The sequence below is a fragment of the Zalophus californianus genome, chromosome 6 (genome assembly GCF_009762305.2).
Source record: "Zalophus californianus isolate mZalCal1 chromosome 6, mZalCal1.pri.v2, whole genome shotgun sequence".
NCBI classification, from domain to species: domain Eukaryota; kingdom Metazoa; phylum Chordata; class Mammalia; order Carnivora; family Otariidae; genus Zalophus; species Zalophus californianus.
This window is the reverse complement of record NC_045600.1, coordinates 84,791,833-84,808,107: the sequence shown is the minus strand read 5'-3', so window position 1 is coordinate 84,808,107 and position 16,275 is coordinate 84,791,833. Positions and strand designations below refer to the sequence as shown.

General features: G+C 38.3%; 1 protein-coding gene across 6 annotated transcripts in view; it reads left to right on the top strand.

The window, feature by feature from the left end:
* Positions 1 to 1,452: 1,452 nt before the first annotated feature.
* Positions 1,453 to 16,275, top strand: part of TTBK2 (tau tubulin kinase 2) — a 155,331-nt gene continuing 140,508 nt past the window's right edge. For 2 of the 6 annotated variants that reach the window (XR_003515711.2, XM_027570400.2), the window contains exon 1: positions 1,606 to 1,971. The gene's annotated coding sequence lies outside the window, so the exon portion shown is untranslated. Of the gene's footprint in view, positions 1,549 to 1,604; positions 1,972 to 2,528; positions 2,649 to 16,275 lie in introns of those variants that run through there. The other 4 variants (XM_027570402.2, XM_027570405.2, XM_027570404.2 and 1 more) reach the window with 4 other exon arrangements.

Sequence of the window (16,275 nt, the reverse complement as noted above, 5' to 3'; positions counted from 1 at the left end):
ATTGCTAGGCATAATTTCAATGAATCTGGACTTTTTTCCCTATAAACTTCTTTAATTTTAAAGAAAAGCATTTGCAGAAACCCTAATCCCTTCCAATTCAAATTACTTGCCCAGCCAATATTGTGAAGTGAACTATATTCTGTGAGAAAAAGTGATGGGAAAAACAACTTGTGGTTTTAATCAGTGGAAAGGAAACAATTTGGCATCTTCTTTAAGTTTGAATAGAACAAGATGAGCTGCATCATCAATTGCCTTTAATGTACACTTTGTCCTGTTTTTCATCCAAGGATCTAGACATGACAGTCGAGGTATCTGCTGTTTTTTAAAGAATGTCGAGAGGCTGTGGCATTTCCTGAACAAGAAGAAACAGATTCTATAACAGTTCAGAGACTGAATATAGGATTTATATTTAACCTTTCCATACTCTTAATCAGCTTTAATCATAATGTCACTTGAGTGAAGAGAAAGATTTAAAGTAATATGAAGCTCACAAGTCATTATTTTCAGTCCCTGGCCGACTCCTGGGAGTCATTTTGATTATTAAGTAAAAAAAGCATTGGGCACAGGAGTAAACTTAAGAGACCTGAGTTTTGGTTCTGCCAGTAGTTAGTTTTATAGCCTTGGAAAGTTGTTAAATCCCTTTGAGACTTTTCTTCTGTAAACTGGTGGGTGAGGATGGGAGCAGTTTAATCTTGAGGTTTACTCTTCACCAAAGAGCTTGACACAGTCAACACCTAATACAAATTTATCCCACACAACCTCATTGCTCTGCTCTCCTCACTTTTCCTTGAAAGTCTTCGAGGGACTCCCGCGTTCCCGCGCTTAGATTCCCATACTGGTGCTCGCAGGGGATGCTCATTGAACCCTTTGCTGGGGGTGTTTTAAAAAGGGAAGTAAATCTCATTGTCCATGGGTTGCACAAACCGTAAGGATACTTCGGGCTCCAGGCTGGTATTCTTTTCTGGATGTCTCCGTCCCCTTTCCTCCTTATACCTTTAGGCCTCTCCCTAGTGATTAGCTTCATGTCAGGCGGTTCTGGGGACAGCGCCAGTTTGTCAGATCCTGGCAGCTCCGGTTCTGAGGAGGTGGCATGGTAGGGCCTCACGATTTGGGGCCCTTCTTCGTGACTGTCTCAGTGTGTAAATTCGTAATGTAACAACGCATTTCGGATTTTCTTCCAAAAAGCCCAATCCTGGGGTCACAATCATGCCCCTATAAGCAAGTTAACTACTGAGCTAGGAGGACACCACTGTGCCTCAACCACTAGTCTCAGAAGCTCTACTTCTCGACTCCGGACCGGCGGGCAGTTGCGGCTGTTGCTGGAACTACAAGGCCCAGAATTCCTGCGCACATGCGCGCTGCCATTGTGATGCTCCTTTCCCGGTAACTCGCCCTCTCAGGCAAACCTGAAGATAGCGGCAATTCTCCGGTGGGGGGCGGAGACGCTCCCGGCCTGACTCTCCGCCCACTTCGTGATAGGCAATGGGACCAGCCAACCGACGTGGCGGACCCGGGACGCGCTCTCCAATCAGCACCTGTGGCGGAGAGGTGGGCGTGCGTACTGGGAGGGCAGGTGGGCTAGGCTGTGCCGGGTTGCGAAGGGGGAGAATAACGTCGGGTCGGGTCAGCGGGCGCTGCAGTAGTCGCCGCAGCGGCGATGGGAGCGGTGGGGACGAGGCGGCGGCGGCGGCGGCAGGAGGAGGAACGGGGGCTGGCACAAGAGCAGCGGCTGGGGGCGGCCAGCAGCAGCATTAACAGCAGCCGCCGCCGCCGCCAGTAAACGCGGACGGTACCCGAGGGGACTACCAAGCCGGCCGGCCCTCGAAGCCGCGCTCGGGTCCCGCCGCAGTTGGCGGCGGGGGATGGGCAGGCGGCGGCGGTCCCACCTGCTGAGGGTTGATCTCTGCGGGTCCTGGCCCTGAGCTGGATCCGAGCCCTCCGCCCGAAATCCCTGCGTCCGCCACGGCCCAGGTAGGACACACCCCCCCGAACCCCCAGGACACTGCTGGGGTGCCCCGGGCCCCGCCCTCCCCCAGTCCTGACCCCCTCCTCCGGCTGCACCCCTAGCGGAGTGACCGACCCTGGTGCGGAGGGGAAGGGTACGAGAGACTCCTCGGTCGCTGCCCACGCCCTGGGCTTGTGCCAGATCTAGTCACTCCACCTCGGAGACCTTCTGCTTCTGCCCCCCCTTTCCCCGAAGGCTTGTGCCCGGTTTCCCGAGAAGCTTTTGGTGTCTTCACTGAACTTGGAGGGTCACGAAGCTTCGTCTGTTTCTCTCTCTGTGGGTGACCCACATATTACTTGTATTCATGCTGTTTCTGGTACCAGGACTGAACACAGAGGATTCTCAGGATACACCGAGCGCTTCTTTCGCACCCCGCTTCCCCAAATATAATAGAAGGGGGCATGGGACTGTACAGTGTTCGCTGTGTGGTAACGACGATGAAGGCCATGACTTTTTGGTACTTAAGGTTCGAAGTAATGACCTGAGGGATTTGCCCGTCATTTGCCTTGACTAAGATGATGTGAGGGACAAAAGACTCCACACATATGTAATGTCAAATCAGGGAAGTAAATAATCCACTGGGATGCCAGGATACTTTATGGCACAGTGAAGTTAATTTTGTTTCAGCGTGGCAGCATTAGAGGTAAAAATGACATTGAGTTGTACTTTGCTTTGAATTAAAGTTGATAGGTGGCAGCAATCCCGGTATTAACTCTTCTCATCCTTAGCTTTAAGAAATTGTTCTTTCTTTGAACATTAGAGAGGGCAGTTTTCTTATAACCTGTGTGTTATGTAAAGATGTTCTGGTATTCAGTAGAAATTGAGATTTTGTATGCATATATGAGGATCACATTATTATGAATGGGCGCATGTACATATACAGGGAGGATCCACTCAGTGTGTTTTGTTACAGTGTTTGGTTCTGAGCCCTTACTTAATAACAGTTGCATTGGTTTCTAAACACTGATTTCCCAGAATAGACCACAAAGATGTGTTTGCTGTTTTCTTTTGGCTAAATAGAATAGAGTAACGTTCTGTTTTGGGGAAAGGGGAAACAGGAGATTGATTTTAGAGTATTGAGGAAATTGAACGCCATGTATTTCTTATAAAGAAGTAATGATGACAAATATTAGTAATATGAATAATCTTGAAGAATTAATATTAACTCTAGAAATTTTTCAAATAATAAGGACTTCCATGGCATATTGCAGTCTATCAAATTGAAAAGATACCAAAAGGAATATTTAATTTAGATGCTTATGTTTTCCTGTATGATACATTTTTATCAAGGCACTGAAAGCGATGTTTGAAGCATGGTTATGAAGGAAAGTTTCTCTAGCACTTTTCCTTTATGATAGAATATTAAGAAATGTTTTTCCTCTTTCAGTGTTAGACATATAAAGGAAATTGAAGTCCCTAAGCTTCTTTAACTTAACTTCTAATATTAAATTGAAACAAATTTGATCTTCAGTAGGGGGCTAAGAATAATATATCTCACTCATTATCTTGTACTATGGTTAATACATAACTTAGTGAATTCTCTATTGTACTGCATAGGACTTCAGATTTTGTGTCTTTTTTGACTTTAAAAAATACTGATTATTTTAATGCCTTAGGAAATCTTCATGAGATTAGGCTCATTTGCTTTAGCAAATTGAACTCAATTATGTAGGACTTCAAATATCTTTAAATGTAGTGTTGGAAGTGAAGTTTGTATAATTTAGACAATTTTGAAGGTATTTTACATAAAAAAATGCACTAAAATGTGAGAATTAGTGATAGATTGTTGGTTTTTCAATGTAAACGAATGTTATGGAGCTGAGTTCACTATGATCATGGAATTTAACTTTGGCAGGGGCAGTCAGTTCTTTGTTTTATAACTTTAAAAAGTAATATATAGAGATGAGAACTTGACTGCCATTCGAGAGAGACTTTGACCTGGAGTCACCCAACCAAGACACTCTTAGATTCCTAATCCTCAGAAACTCTGTGAGTTAATGAATGTTTGTTGCCTTAAAAAAAAAATACATAAGGGAAAAGGTTTAATGACCATATTGAACTAGTGTGGGCTGAATTGATTCACAAAATAAAACAGGCTTTGAGAATTAATGGAGAATGTAGCTTACTTCCTTCCCCACTTAAAAAAAAACTCCTATAGAAAAATTCTTTAGGGGTGCCTGGGTGGCTCAGTCAGTGAAACTTCCTACTCTTGATTTAAGCTCAGGTCGTGATCCTCAGGGTCATGAGATCCAGCCCTGTGTCAGGCTCCACACTGAGAAACAGGCTCCATGCCTGTTTAAGATTCTCTTTCTCCCACTCCCTCTGCCCCTCTCCCACTTGTGCTGTCTCAAAAAAAAAAAAAAAAAAAAGAAAGAAAGAAAGAAAGAAAGAAAGAAAGAAAAGAAAATTATTTTATAGACATGTGGTAAGCAACTTTACCATTTGAGCATATGGGGTACCTGGCTGGCTCAGTGGGAAAAAATGCAACTCTTGATCTCAGGGTCATGAGTTTGAGCCCCATGTTGGTCTAGAGATTACTTTAATAAAACTTTAAAATAAATCCTTAAAAAAAACAATTTGAGCATGTGTTACTCAAAAATATTCTAGTAATATATTTTTTTTCTTTTTGCTCTTTTTGAGGTTTTTTGAGAAACACTCAAAATATAGCTGGAGGTTTGTCAGTTTATTTGATTAGTAATATTGCAGGACATCTTCAATATTTTTAAATTTTTGAAATTAAACATTTTTGTTATTCAGTATATTGTAAACAATAGTGATGGCGGTGGTAGATTCCCCACCCCCCAGGCTTTAGTGGCTAGAATCCTTGTGCTGAAAATACTTTTATAGCTTTTATTCTATAAAATACTCAGTGTTTCAGGTTAAATGTCTTATTTCCATGTTTGATATGAGAGCCTTTAAGTCTATATGAAAAAGTTGAGGTTTTTTAGAACTGAATTTTCAGCTGGTAGAACATGTGACTCTTTTTTTTTTTTAATACTTCATTCATTTGAGATACAGAGAGAGAGAGCGTGAGCAGGGAGAGAGGCAGAGGGAGAGGGAGAACCAGGCTTCCCACTGAGCCAGGAGCCCAACGTGGGGCTTGATCCTGGGACCCTGGGATCATGACCTGAGCCGAAGGCAGACGCTTAACCATCTGAGCCACCCAGGCACCCCAAAGAGCATGTGACTCTTGATCTCGGGGTTGTGAGTTTGAGCCCCATGTTGGGTCTAGAGATTACTTTAAAAAACAAAAGTCATCAAAATACAGATTGAAATTAAATTATGTACATAATGTGAATGTCAATTTTGCCAGACCATTTCATCTTTTAAACAGGTGATTTTTTAAGCAGATTTCTTGGTATATATTTATTTATTTTATATGACTATGGTAGACATAATTATTCTTCTTTTTGTAATTATTTTATATGTTCTTTTTTTTTAAGATTTTCTATTTATTTATTTGACAGAGAGACAGCAAGAGAGGGAACACAAGCAGGAGGAGTGGGAAAGGGAGAAGCAGGCTTCCTGCCGAGCAGGGAGCCTGATGGCGGGGCTCAATCGCAGGATTCTGAGACCAAGACCTGAGCCAAAGGCAGTCGCTTAACTGACTGAGCCACCCAGGCGCTATAAAAAAGTCTATTTTATATGTTCTTGATTCTTAATTGAACATACAGTACTTGTAAACTTTTGCAAACATTCTGAAATTTTCCCCATGTTTTGTTTTACCTTTGTAGATAAGATTCTTGATGTTTTGGGATGTTGATAGTTCCTTTTTATTGTATTATGAAATTTGCTTTCACTTTGATTAGAGTAAAGCTTCCCATGGTAAAAAAATGAAGTGTTCTTTGAAAAGAATCTGAGGTGTTTTAGTGTTTTCTGAAGAAGGGGGGGTGGTAGCTTCTTGGCTCCCTCTGGTAAGCTGTCAAGATTTAACCTAACCTTGTTTTAAGCATCAGTATTTTTTTTTTACAGAAAATTTGCATCTTTATTGTAAATAAGAATCAGTATTTTTAAATGTTTGAATTAGAAAACTTACTTGCCATTGTATGTGTTTCTACCAAAATGCTTTTTATCATTATTTTGTTTTGTTTATTCATTGACATATGTAGTTGATATACAATGTTACATTAGTTTCATATGTACACAACTCTATATGTTATCTTGTGCTCACCACAAGTGTAGCTACCATCTGTCACCATACGATGCTATTACAGTACCATTCACTGTATTCCCTATGCTGAACCTTTTTTCCCATGACTTATTCCATAACTGGAAGCCTATACCTCCCACTCCCCTTCACCCATTTTGCCCGTCCCCCATGTGGCAATCATCACTTTGTTCTTTGTATTTATGGGTCTGTTAATGCTTTTTTGTTTATTTGTTTGTTTTGGTTTTTGGATTCCACATATAAGTGAAATCATATGGTATTTATCCTTTTCTGTCTGAATTATTTCACTTAGCAAAATACTCCCTAGGTCCATCCATGTTGTCACAAATGGCAAGATCTCATTCTTTTTTATGGCTGAATAATATTCTATCATGTGTATATACCACTTTTTCTTCATCCATCTATGGATGGACACTTGCGTTGCTTCCTTTTATCCTTGTCTTTTTTTCTTTCTGCAGTTTCTAGGTAATTGCCTTTTTTAAAAAGTGATTTTGCATCGTTTCGCTTGTTTATCTAAATACTGTATTTTGTCTGACAGTTTTCCGCTTGTGTTGCATATTATGTATTAAGTTTGGGAAGCCCCTCTTTCCTTTTTTCTTTGATCCACTAAGGGCTTCAGTTTCTAAAATACTTCAAAAATGGTTTTATCAACATTTCCCAATGGCCAAGAAAGGAGAGATGAGGGGGAGGACATAGGAAAAAATGAATAGCTAAAGAGACTCCTGCCTCTCATGAAATTTGATTTGAAAAAATCATCTGGAAACTAATTTGTATGGTAGATAGTAAACTAGATTAGGACTTCAATTCTGCTACATTTATTTAGCACTTAAAAAATTCAACATGTCCAAGACAAGAGTCAGCCCTCTTTCAAGTGCTTTAATTTTACAAACGAAGGTATTACTATTTAATCAGTCACCCAAACTCAAAAATCTCATTATGTGTATATGTTTTGGCTTCCTCTTTCCCCTGGTTCTACTTGCACAAAATCTCTCCTTTTCATTTCCCTTGCTACCACCTTAATGTAGTAGTCTCTCTGCACCTCATTATCTCTCCTTAGAACTATTTTAATAGCTTTATCCATTCGTTCATTAAATATTTGTTAAGCATCTACTGTGTTACTATGCTAGGGGTTAGAGATTTGGCAGCGAAAAGGACAAAAATGATGTCACTTTTGGAGCTTACAATATAGGGAGGGCAATCTGTTGTAGAGTAAGGAATTACAGGTGTTCCAAGCATCATGAAGGGAAATGCATGAACGTATTTACAGACAGACCTAACAGTCTCGGAAGTGGGTTCAGGGAAGTAGTCCTCTGTTTTGTCACCCACAGTTTATTCTACATTCTCTACCAGATTCAGAGGTTAGTAGATAATATTAAAGGTGTAAGCAGTTAAATAATTTAAAATAATAAATAATATTTTTAATAATTAAATTTTTAATAAAAAATTTTAATAAGAAAATGCTCACACAACTTTTGAAACAGCTTCAGACAAAATCAGAATGCCAGAACACTTTGAAAAAATTGGTCCTACAGAGTCCATGTCTTCCTCCAATGTGAGTTTCTACTTTGGGTTCTCCCAGGCTTTAATTGCTTGAGTATTGACAGAATCCCTGTTATGTTTCACATTCTCTGCTTGAACTTCAGAAATTAGGACTAGGCATTACCAGTAGGAGGGTATGTATGGTTATAAGAAAGGTCTTCCAGGTAAGTAGAGAATTCTCTTAGCTAGAATCTAGCAGTTTATAGGTGAGTTATTAAATGTATAAGTAGGGGCGCCTGGGTGGCTCAGTCGTTAAGCACATCTGCCTTCGGCTCAGGTCATGATCCCAGGGTCCTGGGATCGAGCCCCACATTAGACTCCCCTCTCAGCGGGAAGCCTGCTTCTCCCTTTCCCACTCCCCCTGCTTGTGTTCCCTCTCTCTCTGTGTCTCTCTCTGTCAAATAAATAAATAAAAATCTTAAAAAAAATAAATGTATAAGTAATTAGGATAATTTGAATATCTTTATAAGTTTAAAATATATAATGCATTTATCAGAAAAAAAATCCCTTATCATATGCTGGCACCTAATTTTGGATTAGAAAATAAGGTTAATAGAGCCATTAACCTCTTTAATAAGTGCTTACAAAATAAATGAATATAAACTTAATTATGCATCAAGATGAGATTTGAATGTATTATCATTTCTACTGTAACATATCATAGGACCTTAGATTACTTAATCACTTTTCACCTCAGTTTTGCATTTTTAAAAGGAGAAATTAATATACTTAAAGTATAATTAACAATGGAGATCATTACAGGGAAGTTTTCTGTATTGATATTTTTTCCTTTGTCGTAGTGGGAAGATCATAGATATAATGCTTTGTTTGGTTGATACGGTTACAGAAGATTTTACCCAAGGAATGGTCTTGTTGAGTGTTTTCATTACAATCTGGACATCTAAGTTACACTGTACTTTCTATAGTTGTTAGTGTTGTAGTCAGGGAGAATAGAACTAGATTGTTTACATTTTTATCCTGTTGTCAGTAACTGTAACCATACTGACTTGTAAAGTTTCTCTTTAAAATAGATACTTTACTTTCTTGAATATATTTATTGAACCCAGAAAGATTCCATGCTGCTGGAAGTGTAATTTACCTCCTGTAAAAGTTTAGAAGGAACATTTGAAGTATGGGTGGTTACTAAATGTTCCTTTCCTTTTGCTATTAGCAAATAGGGTTATTCACAAATCGTCATCACTTTTAATAACTCTTTAGAGAGGCTCTTGCTAAAACCTGTGGGGTAAAACAAAAACAAAATCCCATGGGTTTTATCCAATTCTTGACTCTTATTTCTTTTGTTTACATTAATATTATTAGATGTCTTGAAAACTTACCTGTTGTGTAGTCTCTGAAAATTTGTGTCTGTATCTCAGCTTGTTTAAATACATAATTGAGATTATTTTTTATAATGTGAAAAATACATTATTTTGACTTTTGAGATATATGAGGTAGCCACTCTGCATCTAACTATATTTATCTATTTTGGAATATAGATTATGTATTCTAAATATTATTTACATAATAAATCATGATTACTTTGAAAGCATCTGATCTTTCATTTTAATAATAGCGGGTGTTTGGTATATTTATAGTTTTCATCAAATTTGAAAAGATTTAAGACATTCCTCTTTAGATTTTTTTCCCCTTAAGCATGGACTCTTTCTGGGCCCAATAAGTGTATCCAGGAATTAAAATATCTGCTAAAAGTGGAGAGAAACTTTGTATAAGACAGTATGGTTACAGTAACTGACAACAAAGTAAAAGTGTAAACAATCTGTTCTTTCCTTCTGGGACTCCAGTTACATGTATGTTAGGCTTTTTGATGTTAGCGGGTAGCTAACTGATGCTGTGTTGGTTTGGTTTCTTTTTCTCTATATGTTTAATTTTGGGTAGTTTTTTCCTCTTTCTTGAAGTTCACTAATCCCTTTTTGTACGGTAGCTAATCTGGTGTTAATCCTATACAGCGTTGGGGTTTTTTTTGTTTGTTTGTTTTTTATCTCAGATAATCTACTTTTCATGTCTAGAATTCCTTGTCTGCCAGTTCTATCATCTGTATCTTTTCTGGGTCTGTTTTTACTTTTCTTTTTCTTTCTTTTCTTTCTTTCACCCTTCCTTCCTTTCTTTTTTCTCTTTTTTTCTTTCTTTCTCCCTTTCTTCCTTTCTTCCTTAATTCCCTCCCTTCCTTTCTTCCCTCCTTCCTTCTCTCCTTCCTTCCCTCCCTCCGTCCCTCCCTCTTTCCTTCCTTTTTCTTGAAGTATAACTGATACACAAAGTTACATTAGTTTCAGGTGTGTACAACATAGTGCTAAAACAAGTCTAGAGTTATGCTATGCTCACCACAAGTGTATCTTCCATCTCTTACCATACAATGCTATTACAGTACCATTGACTATATTTCCTATGTTTAACCTTTCATCTCCATGACTTATTAATTCCATTACTAGAAGCCTATACCTCTCAACTCCCCTTCATACATTTTGCCCATCCCACCACTGCCCTCCCCTGTGACAACCAGCAGTTTGTTCTTTGTTTTTGTGGGTCTGATTTTTTTAGTTACCTGTTGTTTTTTTTTTTTTTAAGATTCCACATGTAAGTGAAATATGGTATTAGTCTTTCTCTGTCTGACTTATTTCACTTAGCATAATACCCTCTAGGTCTATCCATGTTGTCACAGATGGCAAGATCTCATTCTTTTATGATTGAGTAATATTCCGCATTCCATATTATTCCATATATATAAGTTCTTCTTTATTCATTCATCTCTTGATGGACACTTAGTTTGCTTCTGTATCTTGGCTTTTGTAAGTAATGCTTCAGTAAACATGTGGGTGCATATATCTATTTGAATTAATGTTTTTTTGGGGGGGGTAGATACCTAGTAGTGGAATTAGTGCATCGTATGGTATTTCTAGTTTTAGTGTTTTGAGGAATGTCCATACTGTTTTCCACAGTGGCTGTACCTATTTGCATTACACCAGTCATTTAAGAGGATTCCTTTTTCTCCACATCCTTGTTTGAGCATCAGAGATTGTTCTGCCTGCCCCTTTCCAGTTATTATTCCACTTGTTATTTCTTATCTTTTAAAAAATATTTTATTTATTTATTTGACAGAGAGAGAGATAGTGAGAGCAGGAACACAAGCCGGGGAGAGGGAGAAGCAGGCTTCCCGCCGAGCAGGGAGCCCGATGCGGGGCTTGATCCCAGGACCCTGGGATCATGACCTGAGCCAAAGGCAGATGCTTAATGACTGAGCCACCCAGGCATCCCTATTCTTATCTTTCTGATGCTAGCCATTCTGACAGGTATAAGGTGATACCTCATTGTGGTTTTAATTTGCATTTCCCTAATAATTAATGATGTTGAACATCTTTTCATGTGTATGTTGGCCATCTGCATGTCTTCTCTGGAAAAATGTCTATTTAGGGCCTCTGCCCATTTTTAAATTGGATTATTTGGAGTTTTTTGCCATTGAGTTGTCTAAATTCTGTATATATTTTGGATATTAACTCCTTATCACATATATCAATTGCAAATATCTTCTCCCATTCAGTTGGTTACCTTTTCGTTTTGTTGATGGTTTCCTTTACTGTGCAAAAGCGTTTTATTTTGGTGTAGTCTGAATAGTTTATTTCCTGTTCCCTTCCTCCACAGACCTCTCTAGAAAAATGTTGCTAAGGCCAATGTCAGAGAGCTTACTGCCTATGTTTTCTTCTAGGAATTTTATGGTTTCAGGTCTCACAGTGAAGTCTTTAATCTATTTTGAGTTCATTTTTGTGTATGGTATAAGAAAGTGGTCCAGTTTCATTCTTTTGCATGTAGCTGTCTAGTTTTCCCAGCACCATGTACTAAAGAGACCGTCTTTTCTCCATTGTATAATCTTGCTCATTTTGTTGTAGATTAATTGACCATAAATGTTGATTTTATTTCTGGGTTTTGTTTCACTGATCTGTGTGTCTGTTTTTGTGCCAATACCACACTGTTTTGATTATTATAGCTTTGTAGTAGATCTTGAAATCTGGGATTGTGATACCTCCATCTTTGTTTTTCTTTCTCAAGATTGCTTTGACTTGGGTCTGTTTTTATTGACTGATATTTCTCCTTATTTGCATCCCTGGTAATTTGAGTGCTAGGCATTATGATTTTACATTGTTATGTGCTAGAATATTTTTTTAATTCCTTTAAATATTTTTGGGGTTGATTTTGGGATACAGTTAAGTTAATTGAAGATAGTTTGATGCATTCAAGGTCCTGGATGTTTTTGAAGGTCTTTTTCACCCTGTCTGGTGAGTATGCAAACTATTTGCGGCCTTATTTGAGCATCAGAGATTGTTCTGCCTGCCCCTTTCCAGTAATTTGAACCTGACTTTGATCACTTCACTTCCTTACACACATACACTTTTAAGTACTCAACCAGAGTCTCAAGGGGAATCAGTCCTCTTTAGATAGCCACAGCTCATTGTGCTGATCTCTCCTTTCCAGTGTTTTGTCCTGTTTGACTTCCCCAGAACTCTGAATTTTGTCTCCTCAACTCAGTGAGACTGTTGGGCTCTGTTTGGTTTCCCCATTCCTGTGCTGCGGCCTGGAAATTCCCTCCCAAGTGGTGAGTTGGGGGCAATTGTAAGGCTTGCCTTATTTATTTCCCTTTTCTCATGGATCCCTGTTCTGTAGTGCCTGTTTTCTATAGTGTCTAAAATCCATTGTCCTTTTTTCTAGTTGTTGAAGGTGGGAGGGTAAATCTGGTCCCTATTACTTTATTGTGGCCAGGAACTGCAGTGGTCTGGTGAGTATATTTAAATCTCAAACAAAGAGGAGTCATATTTCACAGCTATGCTGTCATTAGAAATCTATGTATTACCTTTATGCCCAAATATAGTTTCAAAAATATCTTCTATACCCTTTAGACATGTCATAAGCTCTTCTGATGATTAATGCTAGCATTCTTTCCATTGGGATTAAAATTGTAGGTAAAAATAATTTTCCTGAGGCACAGTTGGTTAAGCACCCGACTCTTGATTTTGGCTCAGATCATGATCTCAGGGTACTGGGATTGAGCCCCGAGTTGGGATCCCCACTTAGTGGGCAGTCTGCTTGTCTCCTTCACCCTCTGCTGCTGCCCCTGCTCATGGGCACTCACGTGTGTGAGGTCTCTCTCTCTCTCTCAAATAAATAAATCTTTAAAATAATTTTCCTGTTTTTCTATTAGAGCAGAATCTAACATAAACTATATATGGCACTACTTATAAAAACCACACTGTTTTTATTTTGTGAATTATCTAGCGTCCCCTCCAAATGGGAAAATTTTATTACTTTAGTGTATCTAGATAATAGTAGTTCTAACTGGACTTCCTTTCCTCTTGCTTTATATCCTCCCCATTCTCTGAAGTCCTTCAGTGGCTCCCTTTTGTCTACTGAAATAGAATGAGTTCATTTTCTTCCTAGCCTGATTTTTAGTCTGAACTTTACCTTTCACTCCTATGTGTTCTTTCTTTATGATCAGAACTTTTTTAGACAAATCTTAGTCCATTTAGACTAACGTACACATTCATTTTTCCCATGCACTTGTATGTTGTGTTCATTTCCTCTTCTGTGCCTTTGCTTAGCTCCTCAGTTAGCTTTTGCCTTCAAACAAACCATCCCAAAGTTTAGAGGCTACAACAACAATTTGTTAACTATTTGGTGGATTGGCAGTTTGGGCCCAGATGAATGGTTCTTTTTTTGGTGTTGTCTTGGCTCACTTATGTGAGGCAGTCAGCTATCTTGGGTTTCTTCACAATCTAGGTTCCAAAACCAGCAAAAGAGGGCAAGTTCAGTGCTTACGTGCTTTTCGTTTCTGGTCATGTTTGCTAATGTCCATTGATCAAAGCAAGTCACAGGGCCAAGCCCAGTTTCTAAGATGGAGAAAGAAACTACCTCTTTTTTTTTTTTTTTTTTAAAGATTTTATTTATTTACTTGACAGAGAGGGACACAGCAAGAGAGGGAGCACAGGCAGGGGGAGTGGGAGAGGGAGAAGCAGGCCTCCCGCTGAGCAGGGAGCCCGATGTGGGGCTCGATCCCAGGACCCTAGGACCATGACCCGAGCCAAAGGCAGATGCTTAACAACTGAGCCACCCAGGCGCCCCCAAGAAACTACCTCTTGATGGGAGATGAAGCAAGGTCACAATGTAAAGAGATGTGTATACAGGACTGGGAGCAATTTGTGGCTATTTTACAATCTACTGAACCATTTAAATCTTGTCCACCTCCTTTAAGAAACTTGGTGCGATCATCCTAGCCCGTGTAAACCTCCCGCAGTTCTGATGTGTCATATGTACTTGGCTCATACAATTTGATGTTGATTAACTTTTTATATTTTTTACTTTTTAAATCCAGAGATTAATGTTAATTTCTGTTTTTGTATTATGTATTCTATTTCAAAGAATAATTTGTTTACATTTTCTTCTTTCCTTGATGAAACTCATTGAGGGCAAAACCTGCATTATTCTTCTCTCTCCTCTTCTGTGTATTCATAGCAATTTATTGAATGACTGTATGTTGTATTTTCAAATCAACTCTCAGTTATTTGCTGGAGGATGACTTAATTTCAGTCAGCTCTATAGGAGGTGAAAGAAGTTTCATTCATTCTTCCAGTAATTAAACATTTATTAGAAAGATTGTTCTGTGGTTGGTATTACAGTAAGTACTAAGTACAAAGATGAGAAGAATTCTGCTTTTGACCTCAAGAAATTTATAGTCTATTAGGAAGACCTTGTAAATTGTGTATATGTTTCTAAGCTTGTTTCTTTATTGTGAACCTAGATTTCTGCCCTATGCCCAACTCACAGGTTAACTGGCTTTTCACCATTGCACGGATGGAACAGTCTCTTGCTGGTTTGTCACACTGCTAGATGGTTGTTGCCTAATCTTTTCTGTTCTGGCCATCCTTGCCTCTGGTTCATATGACTGTTATCTGTTACTGTTCTTATTATAAGACATATCAATCACAGACTACATAAAACTTAGTTTTCAGTTTAACAAATAATTACATGGTTGAGAAATAAAACATTACCTGCATCTCAGAAGCCCCTTCCTGATCTTATCCCCCTTTGCCCCAAAGGAATCTATTCTTGTGATTTTTGTGAAAAATCGTATCTGTGGTTTTCTTTATAGACTTACTACCTATGTTTGCATCCCTATTTAACATAATTTAGTTTTACTTATTTTTGAACTTTATATCAAAGGGTTTATATTGTATGTATATTTTTGTCTTGCTTGATTTTTTTTCAATGTTGTTTAATTTGTTCCTGTAGTTCAGTGTTGCAGGAGTTTCTTCATTTTCATTTCAGTACAGTTTTTGTGGTAGGTAGAAAATAGTCCCTCAGAGATATTCATGCCCTAATCCCCTGCAGACTGTGAATGTGTACCTTATATGGCGGAAGGGACTTCACAGGTGTGATTAAATTAAGGCTTTTGAGGTGGGAAGATTATTCCTGATTATCCAGGTTGGTTCAGTGTAATCACAAGGGACCTTATAAGAGGGAAGCATATATAAAGAGCTGTGATGATGGAAGCAAAGGTCAGAGAGAGAAATTTGAAGATGCTACACTACTAGCTCAGAACATGGAGGATGGGGCCATGAGCCAAAGCATCCAGGCAGCTTCTAGAAATTGGAAAAGGGATTCTCTGCGATAGCCTCCAGAAGGAGCATAGCCTTGCTGACACCTTGATTTTATCCCCATTAGAATCCTGGACTTCTGATCTCTAGATAAGATTATAAATTTGTGTTGTTTTGCCACTAAATTTGTAGTAATTTGCTAGAATAGCAGTAAGAAACTAATACTTTTTTTTTTTTTTTTTTACTCTATGAATATACTACACTTTATCCATTCTTCTCTTGCTGGACATTTGGGTTGCTTTTAGTTTTGGTGTTTATGGATGATGTGGCTATGAACATATTTGTGTATATTTCCTGGTGCACATGAGAGAAGAGTGTTTTTAGGATATATACCTGGGAGACGAGTTGTTGGGTCATGGGGTATGCATATTTTCAGCTTTATAATATAGAACTATTTTCCAAAGTACATTCCTACCAGCAGCATATGAGAGTCTTTAAGTTTTTATTTTTAAATAATTTCTTCTTTGATAGTCACTATGATAATGCTTCCTTCCTTCATGTGGGCGGGTTCTCAAAATTTGCTTCAAGTCAAGACACATTTAGGAACTAATTTATACTGTTGCCAATCTAGAAATAGTAGGTGTCATTGGTTTATTTTTATTCCCTTTTTGATCAGCTAATTTTTCTATTAACTTTAAAAGCAAAATTATAACAATGCAAATGCTGTAATTTAATTTGTAATCATAGTTGTAGAGTAATAATTTTCTCTTGCTGATAAAAACGTTTTTATTTGAATTTTATAAGTAGTAGTTGTATAATAGGTTTAAATTCAGGGCCTCCATGCAAACATAATTTCTTTTCATCAGCATTCAAGCATACAAGCAGTATACTGTTTTGGACAGTAGTATGTCTGTGGATATGACGATTTCTCCTTCTTTTGGTTAAGAAGCATACGAAATAGTTTACTA